Source organism: Rhamphochromis sp. 'chilingali' (genome assembly GCF_963969265.1).
Source record: "Rhamphochromis sp. 'chilingali' genome assembly, chromosome: 14".
Classification (NCBI taxonomy): Eukaryota; Metazoa; Chordata; class Actinopteri; order Cichliformes; family Cichlidae; genus Rhamphochromis; species Rhamphochromis sp. 'chilingali'.
The window spans coordinates 28,958,866-28,982,197 of record NC_137941.1 but is presented as its reverse complement, the minus strand read 5'-3'; the positions used below and the strand labels follow the sequence as shown (position 1 = coordinate 28,982,197).

Sequence of the window (23,332 nt, the reverse complement as noted above, 5' to 3'; positions counted from 1 at the left end):
ACCAGCCTGTGTCCTGGTGGATACCAACAGTTCCGTTCATTTAGGCTAATAAGGCTAATGCAGTGTCTGTGGTGGTGTCTGTTCAGGTCGTAACAAATTCCAGAGTGGTTCAATTATGGTTTGAAGGTGATCCGAATACAATCAGACCCCAACTACCAGGTGTATATTGCAAGTTTAAGCAAAACTCCTTCTGGTAGCCAGGAATCCTTTGCATTCTTGGATGCAACAGCACAGTACAAGTTAGCAAGTCACTGTGAAATGAACGTAATATTCTCCAGTGGTCCAGAACACAGCACCTTTGTTGCTCCACCCCAGATACTTTAAACTGAAATGTGTGACTGCAAAACCATTCTTACTTGGTTTGTAGTGATGCATTTTGGTTCACTTAGATATCGCTTGGATTTTTCTGTCTCAAAAGAAACCAAACCACGGGAAAAAGCTACAAGTTTACAAATTCATCAACTGAATTGGACCAAAGTAAACGAACTATAGATATGAAAACACTAAGTTATAGCTAGCAGCAATGTGGTGACCAGAGACCACAGATAGTCAGTGACTAGATAGTGCAGCAACTTCCCTGACATATTAGTGACAAAAACTAGCCACTGAGAAGTTAACCTTTTTTCAGCTTCAAAGCAACCGAATCAAAGTTGAGAGTTCAGAATGCTGCTGATTGACATGAGACATAGCAAATACATCAGAGGGTTATCTAAGCAAGCAGAACCTAGAATGTGAACAAGCAACCACCCATCCATGACAAAGCCACACGCACGCAAAGAGCAAGTTTCTTCCTGTGTTGATGGCCCTTAAGGAAGCAATCTTAGCAATTCTTCATCTGCAACCCTGAAGCTAGTAGAGTTACTGCTGCTGACAATCCCTCCCCTGCCTTTGCTTGACTCTTGAAATATCTGATGATGATTCCTAACAAAACTTTGAAGTTAAAAAAAATATATATTCAGGAGTCCCTTGGGAAAACAGAAAAAAAAAAACGAAACCACATACTAAGAATGCGGTACAGGAAGCAGAAAAGAAGAAATGAAGAAACAAATAAAGAAAGACAAGAATGAAACACAGGAAATAGTAAAGTGGGAGGAAAAGACAAAATAAAAAGTGAAGGAAGTGGAATGACAGGAGCCGTGGTTGCCATGACAACAACTTTCTGCATGAATGCAGAGTCATATCTGTGCAAACATACATGTGTGTGATCCCGTACACATCAGCAGCTGCTGTAAGCGTGTGTGCTTGAGTGTGTGTGGTTAATGTGCATCTTGTGGCCAAAACATGCTTTTGTCTAAGCATTTCCAGTTCTAAACATAGATGCAGTGTGTATGTGTGTGTCCTCCCACAGGAATTCTGCATGACCTATTTCTCAACCCATGTCCATCTGCCGCAACCTCGCTCACACACATTCACAAAAACAGCCAGCAGTAAACATCACATTGGTTTTAAAAATGTCTATTTATGGCAGAAACACACACACACACACACACACACACACACACACACACACACACACACACACACACACACACACACACACACACACACACCAGAACATTCCTCTCTCTTTAAATTTATTTAAAAATGATCTACAGTAACTTGGCAGTAAACAGTGGTGAGTGACTAAAAATCTAATATACTGGCATGTGGCTCACCGAGTTTGTAATCACACAACGATTTTCTCTTTAATATAAAATAAAATGTTTGAGTATTTTACTGTAATGCCTTGTTTTAAACTTAATTTTAAATGTAGGATGCATCAAAATATATAAAATATATTTAAAAAAAAGGATAACACTGGTGTACACTGCTTCAGAGTCTGTGACCTTGACAGCTATAATTTGAAACAGTATAAATCTAACTGTAAATGAATACATAACTGTTGGTCAATGATTTCACAGAAGTAGAATGACCACAGGCCACAATGCGGTTGGAGTTTGGTGCTGCAGGAAACCTGAGGTGGCAAGATGGGGCTTAAGTTACTCTAAAGACAAAGAGATGGTGATGCATTCAAAAATTCAAAAATTTAGTCAAATCAGTGAAAGTTTTCAGGTTATTCCAACTTGAAACTTGTTTTGACTGCTTGACCACTTCAAAACTGACTTCTTCAGACCTGAGCCGCCGAGTTGTGAATGCACTGCTGAGAATTAATTAAAGCTGTAGATAATAACAGACTTTCCAACATGATTTGTGATAGTTGTTTCCATCTTTAAAGCCTTCAAGCACAGACAGACAATGCTTGGCACCCATATGTGCAAGCATACGTCTCGGTTAAATTTACATTGATGTGCTGTACAGATTGTTAGACTGGATCAGTAGAAGGGAATAGATTTCTGAGATTGACCATTTCACTATCAGTCCCCTGTTCTGAATTCCAACCAATCCAATCCATTTCCAAACTTCTCCTGATCTCCTGTTCAGAAATAGGGCTGAACGATTATGGAAAATAATCTAATTGCGATTTTTTGCCCCAATATTGCGATTGCGATGCGATATGCGATTATTTTTTAAGGTCTTTGTCTTCTGTATTATTAAACAAAGACAAGCAATACATCATATAGTATGGCCAATACTATATTACATTAATTTTAAACTGTTCTTTCCTGGAAGACAGACCTCTGTTATGATGACATGAGGTGATGCATGAATTGATGACTGACATTTTTATTTAACTTCTTCAATCACAACAGTATATTTGAACATACACAATAGTTTATTTTTAGCTTACAAACATCTGAGCATAAAGTGCTGACAAGGAACCCTGGTGTAAACATTAAAATGAAAGTCAGTACAATGTGCAGATTGCAGAAATATACATAAAAAAAATCAGTGGCTTTACCACACTCAGTTTTTCGACATCTGTGAACTACTAGACAGTCATTAAATTAAAAAATAATATTAAATAAATAAAACTAATAAATAAAAAATACACACATCTTACTGATCTCTGCAGTCAGTAACATTACACATAAAGTGCAAACATAATAGCAATTGTATAAACACACACACAAACACGCCTTTAAAATTTAAAGGCGTGAAATTGGACGGTCTAGCCTTCTGATTAGCTAATCAGAAGGCTAGATTAGATTAGATTAGATAGAACTTTATTAATCCCTCGGGTGGGTTCCTCTGGGAAATTCGATTTCCAAAAAAGCACAGCACCGACAGAAGTTACAGAGTTACAGAATATTATATATATATATATATATATAATACACACACACACACACACACACACACACACACACATATATATATATAAATACAGAGACAATATAAATAAAATATACGAAGGGGATAAATAGAATAAATAGGAATAAAAATAAAAATACAAGTGAATTGCACATTTCAAGTATTGAGGTCTATTGCACTGTTGACTATTTACAAAAGTATTGCACAAAAGGTATTGCACAGTGAGGTGAAGAGGCACTACAGCTTAGTTGTTCCCCCCTCCTTTGTCCTCCTGTTTCCCCTCCCTCTCCCCTCCAGGGAGGAGTTAAACAGTCTGATGGTGTGTGGGACAAAGGAGTTTTTAAGTCTGTTAGTTCTTGTCTTTGGGAGAAGCAACCTGTCACTGAACAGACTCTTCTGGTTGTTAATGGCCGTGTGCAGAGGATGTCTGGCATTGTCCATAATGTCCATCAGTTTCTTTAATGTCCGGTGACGCTAGTTCTGATTAGCGTCACCGCTGTCTCGGTGGAGTTTAATAAACTCGGCCGTCTGCTTCTTGCTATCTAAAATATAACCAGACACTGGTGTAAATTCTCGACTGTCTCATACTTCTGTTTAATAAGTTTTCTGTTTGACGTTTAGTCAGCTGTGTGAAAACCAAGGAGGAACCCACCCGGGGGATTAATAAAGTTTTATTTTATCTAATCTAATAACTTTAATCTCAGCCAAACCGATTTACTCACGAACAAACAAAACACTGAAAAAAGCCCAACAATAACATTTTTAGGTTGTCTAAGTGAATTATATATTACGTTTAACCCGAGCAGCGAAACTCCGCGGTGATCTGAAAATGATGTGCCGGGAGTTGTGCCGTTCTCGGCCGCATCAGTAACCCTCGAGCTCCCGGCTAGCTGTCGAGCTGGTGGGTAGCAGACGCCTCTGAAAACGTCGAAGCACTTTTGCAAATATGGGATATCTTGATAAACCGAGCAGATATTTGATGTTTACACAACTACTTTCTCGCCTGAAAATATGTTAAAAGTTTATTTTGTGACCCTGAAAGATTAGTATGAGTAATTTTAAAACTCAGTAGCGGCCGCCATTGCTGGAAACTGGAGTTTGGCTGGGCCGCGCTATGAATTCTGGGATATGGTAGTAATTTGGACAGCCTTCGGCGCGTCGCTGTGACGTAATCGGTCTACAAATGCGGCCTCAGGAGGATGCAGCCCATGAATTTGGACATGTCCAGAGTATAATCGCAGCCTTTGCGGTTAGAAAATTGCACTTGATCATGTCGCGATATTATCGCAAATGCGATATATCGTTCAGCCCTATTCAGAAAGGTCATTTTCAAGTGACTTACCTATGGCATAAAGTCCAAACAAGATGACGGCTGGATATGTTTATGCATAAGTTCCACAACCACAACTTCACTGACAGTTGTATGGATGAGGATAGGATAGTAAGCCTATGGCTCATGATGGCCCCACTTCATGTGCTGCAGCACACAAAAAATCAGCTTGTTTGATCTAATATCAGATTTTTGTACCTGTGAACTGAAGACTCCAGACCACTGTTTGTTCCTGCCGACTTTAAACCGTGGCTGTCCCACATATTTCTGACAGTGCCCGCTGGTGACGGTAAACACCTAAAGCAGTCGTGTGCTGTGACTTTACAGAAAGGCAAGCAGAGTTGATGCAAGCCCTGCTTGCCTTGCTTGTCCTAAGAGAGCTTCACTGAGCTAAAGTATGTAGACAACAGTCTGCAAATCTGTGTGCCGTCTCTGCATAGAACTGCGACTTTCCACTGCTGCTCATCTAGATAAATGGACTAACCTTACTGGTTCACAGAGTTTCTTTTTTGTCATTTTTCTTTTGTTTTTCACTTCTTTAATAGTGCGCTCAGAATTTGCACTTGTACTTTTACACCCTGCAACACAAATCACGTTCTCGCTGCTAAAATGATATGCATGCAAAAACACTGAAAAAGGAAAGACCGAGCAGTACCTACTGAAACAACAGGATGTAAACTTCCTGTTTGCATCCTTCAACATATTATGGAAGCTGCATTCATCTATGTAAATAGAAATCAAGGAAATAACAGCAATGGTGGTGCCAAAGTCCATAAATATTTCCTATTATGATGCCCAGGACACAAACATGCAGCACCAAATCAATGGAAGATTCACATATAAAATCATTGTTCCCTGCTGTCACTTCCCACCATTTTAAAAATTAACTGAGAAGTCCCCTTAAGGTTACAGTGAAAACAAATCTCCTGAAGAGTAATTTTGGCTTTTCAGCTGGATCCTCCTTAAGGGATTTGGTGACTGAGAGAATGTGTTCACGCATTAAAAAGAAAAAGGAAATGAGACTTTGTTTGAGGGTCCATGCCACTCCCCCTCCTGCCTGGTCACCCGTTCCCCTTGCTCCATTTGTCTCTGAATCTCTATGTTTTGTTCTCCAGAACAACTGAAACGACTGTTACATAACAGAGCCCAAGCAGTCCAAATGAACATCTACCCACATCAACTCTGAGAACAGTCATGTTCAGCGTGCAAAAGGGCTTACCAGCACATACACACAGGCAAGGGCTTAATTCCTTTTAAGGACAAAGCAGACCTAAAAACAACAATCTGTGTGTTTTATTTTTTTGTGCCATAATTCACTCATGCGACAGTGGGGGACAATGTTTCATCGTCCTGCTGCTTCGGCGCTTGCCGTCTCGCTTCTCTGCCTATCTGGAAGGAAAAGTAGGACCAGGGGAAAACACCCAAAGTCTGCTGCTTTATCATGTACGAACAAGCACACACACACACACACACACACACACACACACTGACCTAACTTGGGTCCACAGTATTACATAATTAAGTCCTTAGAAAAATAATATGACACAGTCCATGTTGTAATGTTAATAGTCGAGCAGTGAAGTGAAATGATTTGTGAATTAGCAACATTTACATGCAAGTTTGACCTTCTGTGTCCACTGTCAGTTCTGTAATATTACAGATTCTCTAGCGCACCAAATGGAGTCATTTAAAGTAAGTCTTTTTAACCACTGTGCCCTACTTACTGGGTGATGACACTTCCTGTTTAACTGTTGAGACCAAAGTACTACCTTTGGCATAGTCGGTTATCCTGAGTTCAGAATATACGATACTGTTTGTCTGATATCATCAGTGTCACATTAGTGTAAATAGAGGCCAAATCCTATGAATGCACCTATTCATATGCCCTCTATTGATACTGGCACACTAAATATAGTCAAATCAAAGGGGGGTGTAAAAGCAACGAAAACCAAATAAAACAACTGAAACATGACACCTCCCCTATTGATCAAATTATTGTTTAGATCGCTACTGGCCTATAATCTCACAATTGGTGCATTCCTAATAAACTCCTGCCGTGTTTTGACCGAGGGAGGGACATTGCAAGTTTGTCCCAACTGCAGCTTAGCAACAAAGAGAAGGAAAGTTTTATGTTACTATTAGGGCTGCCACAAACGATTATTTTGATAGTCGACTAGTCACCGATTATTTTTGCGATTAGTCGACTAATCAGATCGTGCATCCATTGGACGTAAAACCTACAGCTTATTGCACCAGCATGCATCTGCTCTTATATAACTATCATTAGCTTACAGCTTTAAGTGGTTAAGGTATGTGCTAACTAAAAATAAAGACAAGATGATAGTTTATTAAATTTTAATGAAATCTGCAGATTGTTTTGGTGAAGTTTAATAAACTCCTTGCTATCTAAAATATAACAGGACACCGCAGTATATTCTTGAGCATCTCACACTTCTGATAATCAGTTGTCTGCTTGATGTTTATTCAGCTGTGTAAAAACTATAACTTTAATCTCAGCCAAACCGATTTACTCAGGAACAAATAAAATATTAAAAAAGCCAAACAATAACATTTTTAAGTTATCTAAGTGACTTATATATATTTAACCTGAGTAGCGAAAGACGGCGGTGGGTTTGAAAACGATTTGCCGGGAGTCCGGTGTTCTCACGGCTCTAGTTAGCCTTGCCCCCGCCTAGCTAACGAGCTAGTGGGTAACAGACGTCTCCAAAAACGTCGGAGCACTTTTGAAAATATGTGGTGTCTTGATAAACAGAGCAGATATTTGAGGTTTACACAGCTACATTCTAGCCTGAAAATATGTTAAACGTTTATTTTGTGACCCAGAAAGAATAATAAGAGTAATATTAAAACTAACTAGCTGCCGCCATTGTTGGAAACTGAGCTGGGCTGCGCTATGAATTCTGGGACAGAGCTACTTCTTCTTCTTCGGGGTTTAACGGCAGCTGGCATCCTTGTACATGCAGTGCTGCCATCTTCTGTTTCAGTCCGTTATTACACTCTTAAGTCCCACTACTTATTCCTGCCTCTTTTGTGATCTTACAAATCTTCAAACGACGCGTCGAATATTAAATCAGTCGTCGGCGATTTTGATAGTCGACGTAGTCGTGACTAGTCGACTAATCGTGGCAGCCCTAGTTACTATGCTCACATTCAGTCATATCTATGCAAGTTCACATGTTAACACAAAGCCGAGGCAATATATACACTCCAAGACGCTAGCCTGTTTTAATCAGTATAGTTTGGACTAAGTACAACACCTCTTTTGCACAGACCAGTAGGAAAATGTACCGCCTCTGAGCTTTTGTGTGTGTGTGTGTGTGTGTGTGTGTGTGTGTGTGTGTGTGTGTGTGTGTGTGTGTGTGTGTGTGTGTGTGTGTGTGTGAGAGAGAAGCTGGGGGATCTGTCTGTCTGACCCAGTGACCAGCTGACAATCACAGATTAGTATTTAGATTTAGGGAGTTGGTGTGATTATTGTCAGGGCAGACAGGGGAGTAAAAGTGACAGTCAGTGATGATTACAAATACACTGTATGTGACTCTTTTTTTAAAATCCAAACCAATGCTGAAATTTCACTGATTTCAAGAAACAAACTGTCCAACAGTTGTCATTCATTGTGTATTATTATTTTTTCCTACCAAAGTTTCTCATTTGAAAGCCAAGATGTGCAAATTATTTTCATGGAGAAGCTTCAGACACAAAAACCCACTCAAATTTGTTTCAATAAGTCAAAAACAGACCCTACACTTAAAAAAAAATACATAGAACAGAATAAAAAAAACCCAGATAAACACTGAAAGTCTCGAACAATCAAAAAAAGAGAGGTTTTACTTGTTTTACAAAAAAGGGAGGAGAGAGATAGAAGCGGAGATTTTACAGTAAAGATGAACTCAGACAGTGTGAGAGATGGCGAGGGGAAAAAATGTTACCTTTAAAAATAGCGAGAAAAAAGGAACATGGAGGAAGAAGGGGAAGAGAGCTGGCAGGCAGGGACATTAACAGGATTAGTGAGGGGGAGTTTCCTCAAACTGGCAACCCACCAGGCACATATACATACACACGCACACTCACACTCATCATCATCATCAAATGCAACAACAAACCCCCCACTACTGACCCACATCTTTCTCTGCTGTCGGCATATCACTAAACTGTGAGGCCAAGTGTGTGTGTGTGTGTGTGTGTGTGTGTGTGTGTGTGTGTGTGTGGCCACTGGCAGGGCTGCAGGGGATGGCATGCTTACAAAACAGCACCCACTCCCACCAAAACCCTGGCACACTGACACACAGACATGATTCCTGGCATTGTAGAAATGTTAGGTTATGAAGCCTTCAAATTCAAAATACTACAACTGCAGGGAGCGTCCAGGGAGGGGCTCTGTCCCTCACAGAAAACTGATTTCCTTAGTTAGCATCATTAGCTTAATGATGCCGTTTTCAGCTTGGAAAAAGTGCTGCTTTTAGTTGGTACAGCATGTTAATTCTCCGGGGTACCCTTCATAACTCCTCCTTCAGACATTCAAAGCTTTCCTAAATAATTTAATTGCCCAGACACTGATTGGCTGGCACGCCACAAAAAACCCACCAACTCGACAATCCTGTCTGTCAAAGTCTGCACAGAGGCGAAAAAATGAAACACTCTCTTAGCATCAACCTCAAACGAGGAAAAGATGAAGCCCACAGACATTACAACAACAACACTAGTCAGAAATAAAGAATCATTAATATAACTCTAGCATCCACAAACATCACAAACGCCTCACCTACTGTAACACTTGGACAGGTGAGAGAGCCAAACAGTCAAGTTTATATCCAAGCAGACTTTACGTTATGTGACTTAATGCTACAAGCTCTTTATCAGACGGGATGTGGATTTATTTTATTTCATGCATGTGTGTGCGTATGTGTTTGAGCATATGTGAACGCTTATTTATGTATGCTGGGATGTGCTTCATGGTGAATTAGGATAAGCCTGAAGCAGAAGGGTATGGAAAGTGTGTGCGCTCATCACAGTGAACTGGTTATTGATATGGATGTGTGTGTATGTGTCTGGATGACAGTATGATGCCAAGAGGATTTAAGTGGGAGATAGAGAGAGGTGTGTGTGTGTTGGTTTTGGGGGTGAATCTGGCCTACATTTGGAGGGATGAGAGAGTTCCTCTTTATTTATTCAAAGCGTCTGTCAGGACAGACCAAAACTGTACATCTCTGATTTAGAAAGACACAAGGTGGTCTCATTTTGTTTTAAAGCTGGGATGCAATTTCATTTTTTTATTATGCAGTACACATTTTTAAAATTTCACGAAAATTTAATTGGATCACAATAGGTCACACTTCACTGAATGACTTTTTCAGGGTCCCTATCCCAACTGTCTTGGGGCGAGAGGCAGGGTACACCCTGGACAGGTTGCCAGTATGTTGCAGGGCTAACACATAGAGACAACCATTTGCACTCACATTCACACCTATATTAACCCTATCCCCACTAACTGCACGTCTTTTGACTGTGAGAAGAAGCCGGAGTACCCGAGAACATGCAAACTCCAAACAGGAAGACCCCGGCCTGATGGTGGAATTGAACTAAGGATCTTCTTGCTGTGAGGCAACAGTGCAATCCATTGTGCCACCACTCCACTGAATATGTTAATTTTCTTTTTATAAACTAGAGTGCTATATGGACTGTGGCACCATATAACAGACTACAAACTGCAGAAGGTGTCAGATCTACATGAACAAAAAGCAGAACTGCACTGGTGTCCAAATAATCGTCTGAAAGGGGACCACGCATGCTTCACCTCGTTTTCTCTCGTATACACTCTCTGGACGCTTCATACCAGGTTGCACCTTCATAACTGTCTTAATTCTTTGTGCCATGGATTCAACAAGGTGCTAGAGACATTAGTCCTCCCACATTCTGTTCCATATTGACATGACAGTATCACCGTTTCAGCAGATTTGTGAACCGCACATTAATGATGTAAATGGCCTGTAAATGGCCTGTATTTATATAGCGCTTTACTAGTCCCTAAGGACCCCAAAGCGCTTTACATATCCAGTCATCCACCCATTCACATACACATTCACACACTGTGAACATTAATGATGTGAATCTCTCATCTGCTTCAGCGTAGAGCGTTTTCAGAGATGATCTTCTGCATACTTTGGGTGTAACGAGTGGTCATTTGACTTATTGTTGTTTTCCTATCAGCTTGAACCAGTCTTTCCATTCCTCTTTAACCTCAGGGACAATTAACAGAACAATATTTAACATTTCTAAAAGCATTTTTTGCTCAGAGAACTGCTGCTCACTGGATATTTCGCTTCTTTTTTCTCTGTAAAGGTTTACTAGTGTAAATCCCAGCAGCTGCACCAATCATAACACATTCAAAAATCACTTAATTCACCTTTTTCTCCCTTTCTGCTGTTCTGTTTGAACTTCAGCAGGTCATCTTGACCATGTCTGCATGTCAAAATGAACTACGTTACCATCTGATTGGCTTATTAGGTATTTGCATTAACACTGAATTGAACAGGTGTACCTAACAAAGTAGTTCATGCGTGTATCTTTCTTCTTCTTTTGTCCCTGGTTGACGGTTGGCAGGGGGTGCCGTACGGTTTCCATCCCAGTCAACTATGCACTTCCAGGCCTTGCAATCTCTGGACTTGACCTTTGCTTGCTTGAGGGTTAGACGTCGTTGTTTAAGATTGTTTTCAATTTGCTTGATCCAACTCTTCTTGGGCATGCCATGCTTGATTCTCCAGTGGGCGAGGTGCTGCTGCAGAGTAGGGCGATATAGCAAGCGACGGCTGCTCATGCGGCAGACGTGGTCAAACCATTGCAATCATTGCTTTTCCATCACCTCTTCTATTGAGGGCTCCTGGTGACATTGACTACGTATTGCACTGTTGCTGAGGGGATCGCGGAGGGACACTTGGAGAATCTAACGCAAACACGCATTTGGAAGACCTCGAGCTTGTTGAGGTCGTGGTAGAGGATGACCCAGATCTCGGATCCATAGAGAAGAATGGGCAATACCAGTGTGCGGCACCAGCGGATTTGGTGATGAAGGTTACGTCTGTCTACTTCCAGAGGCACCATCGGAGGAAGACGAATGCCACCATCGCTTGACTGATTCTTCATGTGTGTGCTGCCCCAGGGTTGTAGGTCCTATTAAACATAGTCAGCATTTCTAATAATAAGATTAGAGTATGTACAAGTAGATCCTGTAAGCCAAAAGGTCAGACTCAGTGAGAGCAGAAAACATAAAAAAAGACAAAAAAATATATAAGACACCCCCTTTAACTGGTCCAGAGGAGACCATTAAGAATAGGGGCACCAGGCTCATCTGTAACTGTCAGGTTATGTTATTGCTCTTCAATACAAAAAGCTTGCTGTAAGTGAGCTGGATGAGGTGTGATTAGTCAATGTGAAGCTAAACAAACTAAATACAAAAGAAGCAGTTTCTCTCAGCTGACCACTGGTATAAAACCAGAACTGAGCGTATCCCTAAGCATAACAATGACACTATAGCAGAGTGATGATTTAGTGAGCTCACAATAATTAACACACAGACAGACACAGTTTATACGTGTAATCACACGGTGCACTGTGCAGCAGAGAACAGAAGGAAGTGACCTTCAGATTGCAAAAGGCCTGAGGAAGGAAATTTGTTCCCTTCCAAGGTTATCTAGTGAGACCGCTCAGAGGGGCACACTATCCAACAAGAATGCAGGTGGGGACGTCCTGATGCAGACGAGTGGTTCAAATAATTAGGTATTTTCCTTGGACCTTCCCATGTCATGACTGCTGGGGTGGGGGTGTAAGTGTTACTCCAGGACACCACACAGCAAGACAGTGTTTCACCTGCAGCAAATGTGGACCATTAGTACATTGCACTTCTCTGGAATTTCTTTAGCGGAAGATTTTAAATGAGCAGCAAAAGCTTTAAAAAAAAAATCATTCTGTTTTGCTGTACATGTCTAAATGTTAACATTAACATCTGCAACCGCCATTCATGAATCAGTGAAGGGTGGTAGCTAACCCTGCCAAACCTGAGGTAATAAATCCATGTGCTGAAGGAGGAGAAGCAGGTTTACATGAGCTGACTGAGGCTGGTCTTTGGTCTGTCAGTGTGTTTGTATTTTCAGCTCCACAGAGCAGCTTCAGAGACATGTCTGATCTGTGCAGCGCGCAGCAGCAGATGACAAACACTGATAGAAGAAAGCCTCAAAAGATCTAATTCAGTCACAGGCGCACAAGATGTGACCACACACATGCTGCACTGCCGTAATCGCAAGCACATAGTAGACTACAGGACAAAACGTGAACATGAAAGAAGAAGAGGGGAAAAATGCTTAAAACATGATGTAATGTATGACATCAGTGTCAAGCAATGTGTAAAGCGATGATACAGCCTCAAGTCAAATCCTGGCTTACGGGTAAGTGTCAGGTATCAAAAGCAAAAACCTTTTCCTTATATGCACAGTGATCGAGTGTCCCACAAGTCATGCCCTCCTGATCCTTCCTAATCCTTTCTGTTAGAGCCGTAACTAATGGTTACTTAAAATATTTTCCCACCATTAATGAAATAATTGTTTGATCTGTGAAATATTAACCTGTCACAGACTCCCAGAGTCTTTGACTGGGAAGTTCTGACCTTAATGTTATAACACAAGAGGGCCTTGATACCAAAGACCACCTTAAAACAGAGGGGCTACAGTGTATCGCATGATTTCAACTAAACCGAGTTCAATGACTTTTGCTTAAGCAACATTGTAAGTCACTGTCACTGGTGTTCTGAATAATGCAACTGCACATCGAAGGCTTTCCTCATATCATCCAGATAACCAGTCTGTCGCAGGGCCTTTTAATAACCAATCAATGCTAAATTAAAGAGCAAAGCATTGCTAGGCTCTTCCTCAGAGCGATGATATTAGTGGACACCCAAAGCCGAGGTATCATACACAAAGTGGAAAAAGTATATTTCAATTTCGTTATCAGTAAATGTCCAAAAGGCCGCTCACAGGAAGCGCAGCACATGTGGGCCACAAAAGGACTGTGTTAGTTTACAGAAGTTAGCATTTAGCTCCAATGATAGCCTCTCAGAGCTGCCAGCAAGTATGTGACCCTCCAGTGTTATTGTTAAATTTATGTTTGCTGTGTTTTACTTCACTAGGAGAACAAAAAAAAAAAAAATCAGCATTGCATTAGGCAGCCATAAAGTAATAATTATATAAGTCCAGCTGTAGCTGCGGCTACGCTTTACAGTTGTGGTGAGGGGGTGGGGAGATACTGGGCTTCCTTAACAGGAAAAGCTCCAAGGCACTGCCTCCTGAACACAATGTAGTGGGGAGCAGTTACTTCCCTCCTCTGTGCTGGTGAGAAAACCAGCATCTCCACCCTCATTTCCCCGCCTTACAGTATCATTATCACAACTCCACCCATCTTCAGGTTAGCTTTTGCTCCACTGACTAAGAGCAAAGCTAGTGCAAAGACACTTACAGCTCTGCAAGGTCTGCAAGCCTCTGGACATCTTTGTCATTAACTACACTTACAATAATAAAATAAAACACAGACATACAGTTCACCATTATCATCACTATTAATGAGTAATTAATTGATAATAGTGACATTGCCACGGCTACTACAGTAGACAAACAACTTTGTAAAATAGGTGGGAAAAAAGAGATTGTAAAATTGAGTAACCTAGAACAGTAGGTCCTTGGTGGCAAACCTGAGAGATAATAAGACATTATGTTTATTCTATTCTTTATCTTATATTAAAAAAGCTGATGTATCCAGAAGTGATCTATCAATTTTCCTATCCACTTCTACATTTGTCTGGAGTATAACATATAATGTTCATAATGGAGTAAGAAATTAGTCACCAGGAACATCCCTAGTTTGGGCAGATCTAACTTCAATGTTAGCTTGACCTCATTTTAGAACTTTGTCTGAGTTTGCTGTCTTTTGTACAATTACACAGAATTTCTCAGAGATGATGTAATATGTGACATCAGTGTGACAGTTTCACTGTGTAAAAAGATGTCACAGCCTGAAGTTATATCCTTACTCATAGGTAGGTGTCAGGTGTGCTCAGGGATCAAGTGTTCCATATGTCATGGCCTCCTCTGATGAGATCCTTCCTAAACCGCTGTTAGTTGTAACTAAGACATTATTACTTCATCAGGAATCTTTTTTCCACCATTAATGAAGTTGTTGTTTTTTCATAGAAGTGCTTTTTTCTATGTCTCAGTGTTTTTGCCCAATATTCTCTCACAAACACACACACACGTATTCAGGCAAGGCATCAAGCCACTGTCTTTCCTTTAACTTAGTAAACACGACAGTGTTTCCCCTCAGGCACGATCTGATATCGTCGTGTTGGTGTTGTTCCCAGATCATCATACTAAATGTTGTTCCAGTTGCAAGTGACCAATCAGAATGTTGTGATGTCAGACTTTTGCGACTTCGGGAAAAACCGCCGTAAAAAAAAACTGTACTTAAGCTGCGAGAAACCGCCTCTGTCCGCCGATCAACGGACCCTGACCCTAACCCTTTAATAAACGGTAAGCAGAACTGATATAGTCCTTGCAACACTGGAATTTCATAAATGCACGAATGGCTTGGCGCGCAAAAGAATAACTTCACAACAATGTGATTGGTCACTTGCAATGTTGAACCTGGAACAAGATTTTCATGATGACCTGGGAACAACACGACGATATCAGATCATCCTTCCCCTCAGAATTAACCTACATTCGTGGTGGTAGTATGGAGGCATGCTAAGATATGTAAGCAGACTCTGTGAACACAGCGTAGCAGCATGAGAAAACGCTCAGCACTTGCTGCTGGCTGATGTTAGACGGATGTTAAACTTTCATGCAGTGGTTCTCCAGATGAGAACAATGACCACAAGACAAGAGACTCAACACAGCTGAATGACACTGAAGACTGGCAGCAGCTGAACTTTCAGAGTAAGAGAAGGGAAGGTTGCAGTAGCTGATGGATCACATCACCATTTTGGATGGATGATTTAAAAAAAACTTGATAAATATTCTGAGGAGCTGTCAATATATCAGGTGAAACCAGTTTCCAAAAATCTTGCCCATCCATGCGCTGATCCAAGCTGACAGAACCTGGACTCGGTCCTGTTAGATTGCACTTTCCATCTCAGTCCACTGAGCTCTTTTCTGATGTCCCTGAGCTCCTCACTCTCTCCGACTGGCGTCTCTGTAGCTCTTCATTTCTCAGAGAGAAAACCATTAAATGCTCCATTAAGTGCTTCTTTAACTGCCTCATTCTATATGCATGAGCCGCTGGTCCTCCCTCTCAGAGTCCTCTGAGAACAAATCAATAGGAGGCGGCTGAAGGTGAAGCTCACAGTGAGGGGTAATGTTAAGGCATCTAATCACAAGGAAGGAAAGCATGCACTTCTGTCTTTTGGTTCCCTAAATTGTTAAAATGTGTTAATTAAAATTGTGCTTTTTGACACTTTCAAAAGACCACTCTGCTGTGGTTACTCTGTCCTCCAAATATAAAAGTGTTTGAGGATCTGAGGGTGTGTGTTTCCGTCACAGCTGTCACTACGTTCAGGTGTGGCGCGAACACTGAGCAGACAGTGCCTCCTCTAACCCCACATCCCAACACATTCCTGGAAATCCAACGCTTCCTGAAAGGGAAGGAACAGCACTGAGGTATAGGAAGTGAGGGTGGTAATGTCATGGGGGATAAATCATGCCTCAGGCACACATTATGCATCCATCTACACACATTAAACACACACAGACACACACACAGCTGCATCCTTCAAACCTTTATTGCACTCTTTCTGTATCATTAATGACTTCTATAATATTGTAAACCACTATCGGGCCAACATGGCAGCTTGTTGGTCTATTGACTGGTAAAATATTGCATAGTCAGATCAATAAGCAAGTTGCCCACAAATTATACAAGGACCCCACATCATTGTTTACAGTTTCTATGAGAAAAAGAAAAAAAATATTGTTTTCTTCAGAAAAAAAGAAAAATCACCATGAGAGTAAACTGCGGGAAGAGCGATCGAGTAAACCTGTCCTCCCTGCGACAATGGCAAATGGCTCTTTGGTCAGGTCGGAGGGCCCTTTAGAGTTTTGCTTACAGACCCGGGGTCAGGACCCATTCTGCGTTACATCTGGTATCTGGTGAAATAAATAGACCTGACTATAAGTACACGTCGTGTTGACAGATTTCTTCAACAAATATGGAAAACATACTTAAATTGGAAAGAAAAAAAAATTCCCTGTAAATAATTTCAGCATCTAAGACCTCTGCAAACCCCGGACTGCTGTTTTACTGTATTCATTTTCTTTTCCCCCAGTCACTCTGCATCTGCTCCTATTCCAGCTGACATTATAGCGATAGGCGGGTACACCCTGAACGTCACCAGTTCAGTGACAGCGCTTCTCATGCAGCAGTTTTAGGATAAAAAATACAATCGTGGCTTAAAGTTTGGGCAGTTGCACCACTACAAACTTCTCAAATTCCTCCTCAAAGAAAAGTCTAAAGTAAAGAAATATTAGTAGAAATAAATAAACTGCATTCATATAGCAACAGAAAACAAGCATTTATTAACTGTGTATTGTGCAGCTAATTTTCCAAAAGCATCTTGCTGCAAATAGTGAATGTCCCAACTAAAATTTGATCTACATAATTTAAAGGCATGATTTCAGTTGGGTTGGCTATTAAACAAAAAATGAAAAAAAAACCTATTATCATTATTATTATTATTGTAGTCACTTTTGATTGGTAACTTGGTCTGTGCTCTGGGACTTCCTCCACCTTTCATGTACACACTTGGAAAGTAACCACAGTGCAATAAAAAATGCTGAGATATGGCAATCCAACCTGCTGATGGTCAGAGAATGTCTCACTCCGTTAGGGTTGATGGTCAACAAAAAAAACTGCCTATTAACAGAATAAATCGCAGATATACTGATGAACATGCTTCTATGTGCAAATGCATTTAAGTACAAGTGGAGAACAATTTGAACTTTTTAACTCCATATAAAAATTTGCACAGTACACCTGACAAACGCAGGGAGGTTGTTGCTGTCAGTTTACACACATATTGTAAAGCTCTTTGTGTGCGTGCCTGTGTGTTCGTGTCTGTCCACTAAAAAAAACTGCCAAACACTGCAGAAATGTGTATTGTCTAGAGCTGGGTATGTGGTGGGAAGCACATGCTCACACACATAAAACCCACAGCAGACAGGCAGAGCATTAATACCAAAAAGCTCATCAGTGTGTCCACTGTAGGACAGTAACACAACCACACAGCAGCACAGAGACAGCTACAGTGTTTTTCTGCATCTATGTAGTAATATGAGGAGAAGATGATTAATTGATGAAGAAATTAACTGAATAATTCATAGCCCCATCATACATTGTACACCTCTGATTCAAGCCTTCCAGATATAAACATGTTTGTATATTAGTGATACATTTATTACAAAACGAGCGCTCCATAGCCGAGGACCATTTAGACACCGGTGTTGAAGGAATACCTCCAGGTCCCTTTTTCAGTGAGGTACAGGGCTTATGAGTAAGTCAACATTTTTTACACTTAACCGTGGAGCTGGATCCTGATGACCCTCTGCTGATTGTTTCCTCCATGCCATGTTAGCTCTCGGGCTAGATATCAGTGCACGGCTGCTGACAAGTAGAGCAGCCAACAAAGAACATGAAACTGAATTGAACTGATCACCTTATACATTAGCCCATCACTAGAGGACTAATTATCGTTATTGTCACTAGAAGGTACAGGACGTACAACTCGGTGAATCTAAGTGTTAATATTTTAATTGATTGCCAAGGTCATTAAATTGTCACATGTTATGTGGCCGTGGCCATCTGCCACCAGATGATGCTGCAGCTCTGATACTGTTGTAGAAAACAGTCATAACTTTAAGCCTATTATTATTAGTTATTGAGAAGGCAAAATAATTAGATCGTGGATCTTTTGTGGGAATGCATGCTGGAGATTATGTCATGCTAACTGAGTTAGAATAGCAGAGTGGATGTGTTAAAAAGGAGGGTGATGTTTGAAATCATTGTTCTTCCTGTTAACCATGGTTATCTGCAAGGAAACACATGCAGCTATCATCGCGGTGCATAAATAGGGCTTCACAGGCAAGGATGTTGTTGCTACTAAGATTGCACGTAAATCTACCATTATCGGATCATCAAGAACTTCAGGGGTAAAGATTCAGCTGTTGTGAAGAAGGCTTCAGGGTGCCCAAGAAAGTCAAGAAGCACCAGGACTGGCTCCTAAAGATGATTCAGCTGCGGGATCTGAGTGCCACCAGTGCAGAGCTTGCTCAGGACTGGCAGCAGGCAGGTGTGAGTGCATCTGCATGCACAGTGAGGCCGAGACTTCTGGAAGATGGCCTGGTGTCAAGAAGAGCAGCAAAGAAGCCACTTCTCTTCAACAAACAAACAAAAAGAAAAACATCAGGGACAGACTGATATTCTGTAAAAAAAAGTACAGCGAGTGGACTGCTGAGGACAGGCGTAAAGTCGTTTTTTCTGATAAAGATGTTTGGAGCATCTGGAAAAAAGGATGTCTGGGGAAAAAAAGGTGAGCGCTACCATCAGCCCTGTCTCATGCCAACAGTAAAGCATCCTGGGACTATTCATGTGTGGGGCCGCTTTCCCACAATTTTGCCAAAGAACACAGCTATGAATAAAGAATGGTACCAAAACATCCTCCGACAGCAACTTCTTCCAACCATCCAAGAACAGTTTGGTAAGGAACAATGGTTCAGCACGATGGAGCACCGTGCCATAATGCCAAAGTGATAACTAAGTAGCTCAGGAAAAAAAACATTGAAATTTTGGGTCCATAGCCAGGAAACTCCCCAGACCTTAAGCCAATTGAGAACTTGTGGCCAATCCTCAAGAGGCAGATGGACAAACAACAACCCACTAATTCTGACAAACTCCAAACTTTGATTATGGAAGAATGGGTTGCCATCAGCCAAGATTTGGCCCAGAAGTTGATTGACAGCATCTCAGGGCCAACTGTTCTTGAAAAAGAAGGGCCAACACTGCAAATATTGACTCTTCACATAAACAGACTTTGTGAAAACTAATATTCATGCCATTCTCACAACTGTACAGTGGTGACCAGAAAGAATCAGTTTTATTACTGAAAAAAATCATCTCCCTACTCTCTTCCTCTTTCCTGGAATCATCTTTAAACAGAAATCCCCTTCAAGTTCTCAGATTTTTCCCAAACACTTTCACCCTGAGTGCTAGAACTTTTATATATAGCAATTATATCAGGAACGGTACAAAAGAGGATTTGTAAGCGCATAAAATGAAAGCAAAATCAGTTACGTGTTATTGCTGTGGATGATTGCGATTTAAAAAATAAATAAATAAAATCTGCGGTTAAAATTTTGTCATTCCTCAGAACTAAACATTATGTCATTCTGTTTATCTTTTAACTGTCTGGCAGTTAAGGGATGTTTAACACCCCAAACACACAAACAGACACACACCACACGGTTTGGTAGTTGCTGTTGATCCCACCACATTTGAAAGCAGACTGACTGGTTGGTTTGGTTTGAAAATCACCTTCCTTCACCTTTCAGTTCCTGGACACAAGTGATATAATCTACCCTAAAATAAATACCTGCAACCACACATATGCAGCCCCTCCCTGAGCGTGTCATATTAATAAATCTTATCTCACGTTCAATTAGATATACCACATTTTACCCTGTTAACAATCAACATCAGCCTCTGATCGTTCTCAGTGTTCTTTTTCTTTATCCTTTATAACTGTTTCAGTCCCTCTTCCTTGATCACAACCATGTGCAACATCTTCCACGAGGAAGCTTTTGAAAATGTGCCTTATACTTTTTCAGCACCATACAAAATTATAATGATGCTTTATGATGTGATGTTTCAAATCTCTTCTTCATCTGTGTGTTGTATGAATCAGGTGTGATTAAGTATTAAATAGAGGTTTGAGAACAGGCAGAAGCAGGCCCAAAACAGCAACTGCAGAAAGAAGTTAAACCCGCCATCTTTCTGTGTTTCTTCAGCCCGCCTTTCAGCGTGGTTCACCCGAGTGACTGTAAACACTCTAAAAGTAGCTCTTTTCCAACAAAAAGCCACCTCTTAGTTTGAGAGAAGCCATTAGTGGGAGGAGGCTGTAAGGAAAGCAGCTCCAGCTTGTGTTTCACTACAAGCCGAGACTTGCGCGGCTGCTGATATGAAACTAGGAGGAAGCACAGTGTGAGTCCTTGCACTTCTGTCGACTCTGACACACTGCTTCTGTGTGCACTTTAGCTGATTTATATAAATACGCGTGTGCATGTGTGCATTTAAAGACGAGTGCTTCCACAGCACGCTCGTCTGTCACAGTGACTCACTTTGTTCTGTCTCATCTCATTTCTTTTCATGGGAACTGATCACAGTTGCTGTGTGATCAGAGACGCCTCCATCTTCACTACAGAAAACTCAACAGGCCACTGTTTACTACTGTCACACCAGCATGTCGGTCATATCCACTCCAAAATGTCTACAGCAGGATTTTCAAGCTTCTTCGGTTCTTTTTCCCAGCGCCAGAGATACTTTGATTAGGGCTGGGCCATATTATACCGTTCACGGTAATACCGGTATAATGTTAGGCAACGATAGGAAAATGAAATATCGCGATAGAATGGGAGTAAAACGCGCATGCGCAGTGCCTTTGTTTTCATACGCACATGGCCGATTGTTGAGTGAAACAGATGAACCAGAATTGGTTTGTAAAAATGGTGCAACTTCCGTGATGTGGAACTGGTTTGGTGTTTGTCCGTCAGATACACAACAAAGCACATTTTTTTGCAGAACATGCAAGCGGCCGTTGTTATTGTCATATTTGTCGGACTAAGATGCTCTTAAATCTGGGAGTAATCTGGGTCCTAAACTCCGTATTCTTCAGGTCAAACGAACACTGCAGCATCACTGAGCGTTAAAAACTGTCTAAATTCTTTCATCTTTAATAAAACGATCAGCATTGCTGCTTTACCAGGTGTAACTATAAAGTTTAACTTCCAGGAATCCATGAAAACAAAAGTTATTACATTTAACGGAGTTAGAAGTTAGCAGGAAGCTAGCGGAAGTTAGCTCGCTAGTTTCGCTAGTTACCTAAGCATGATATTGCATGTTCTGACTGAGAGATTTCTGAAAAAAAATCAAACGTACAGCTCTGCTATCACTTCCAACATAAATGAAGACAGGAAACTAAACAGCAGTGACGTTTGTAGGGTTACTGAAGTTGGGCTAGCTGGTATATAATGATGTGCTACGTGATCGCTAGCGACACAGCTATGTTAGCATAACATAAACAGTGAAGCTGGAGGACGAACACTAACACTTTTCCACTTATAAAAGTTAACGTGAAGGTTCTTCATGGTTAGAGACAAATGCAATCGCATGGCAGGATGCTGTAAACGGACCAAACTTCAGTCAGGAGAACAACTGAGATAATCCATCCACAATACGAGGTTAGTCATTAATATACTGCAGCAACATGGGAATAGAGCAGCTGCCAGAGAATTCAACATTAATGAATCAATGGTACAGAAGTGGAGGAAGCAAGAAGAATGAGTTTAATAAAGTTTGATTTATCTGACTGCTTTGTTTCGCTTAATGTGCCTTATAATCCTGTGCACCTTATGGTCCGAAAAATGCGTACTGCACACTGCAGTTTAATGTTGCAAAGCACCTCTTTTTAACTTCAGTGGATATTATACATGGTTATGCTCAGGATATGTCAGCCCATTTCTACTGGAAATGCCTTTTGGTTAAACTTTCAGCAAGGAATTTGCATTTGCACTGTTACATTTTTATAAAGCTTTAATGTACATAAAAACCAGCTTCTTGTTTAAGTGAAAATAAATGGAAGGTTGTCTTTTTGCGCTAGTAATGTTGTGGAGTTGTATTTTGTCTCGCATCAATTATATCGTCGGTTATATCGTTATCGCAAATTTTCAAATATATATCGTGATAAATATTTTTGGCCATATCGCCCTGCTCTAACTTTGATACACCGATACGCTGACATGCAACCAAATGTTTATCATTTTTTATCCCTTTATCCCATGATCTTCGAGTATTGAGCCAGAATTTGCAGGAGGTACCAGTCAGTAAGGCCAATATTGGCTGATACAGATATTTTGAACCCACGTATCTTAATGCATGAAGCCCGTAAGGCTGATAATCCTCATGGCTGCACTGTTTTCTCTGGCTTTTTTGAACCCTTCCTTTATCCTAAAACAGGGGTGTCATACATATGGCCTGGGGGGGGGGGGGGTGTCAGAATCAGCCTGCCAAATGCTCCAATCCGGCCCCAGTGGACAGCTCTGGAAAATGTGATGAAATGTGATGAAAGGCATATGTTTGGACTAAGTTTTACAGCTTTTATCTATTGTATAATGAGCATCAGGACCTTTTCTCTTATTTTACATGTTTTGTTTCTTACAATTTAAAGCCAGAGAGTTGTGACAGTTCTTTCATTTCCTGCAGCAGCATTTCCTTATTGTGCAGAAAAAAACTGATATGTCCTGATGAGACTGGCCTTCTTTTTCCTCATATAAAGATAACTCAAGGATTAAATATGTAGTTCAACTTTTTTACACGGAAAGAAAGACTGTTTCTCATTTGGCCTATTTGCCAAATATTTGCTGTGACAACTCAACAAACTATTAAATAAACACTTATGACCTAACTATGTACATGAAATCATTAATCTCA

General features: G+C 40.8%; 1 protein-coding gene across 3 annotated transcripts in view; it reads right to left on the bottom strand.

Moving 5' to 3' along the window:
* The window catches only part of lrch1 (leucine-rich repeats and calponin homology (CH) domain containing 1), a 103,732-nt gene that overhangs the window by 75,318 nt on the left and 5,082 nt on the right, over positions 1–23,332 (bottom strand). The window lies entirely within an intron of this gene.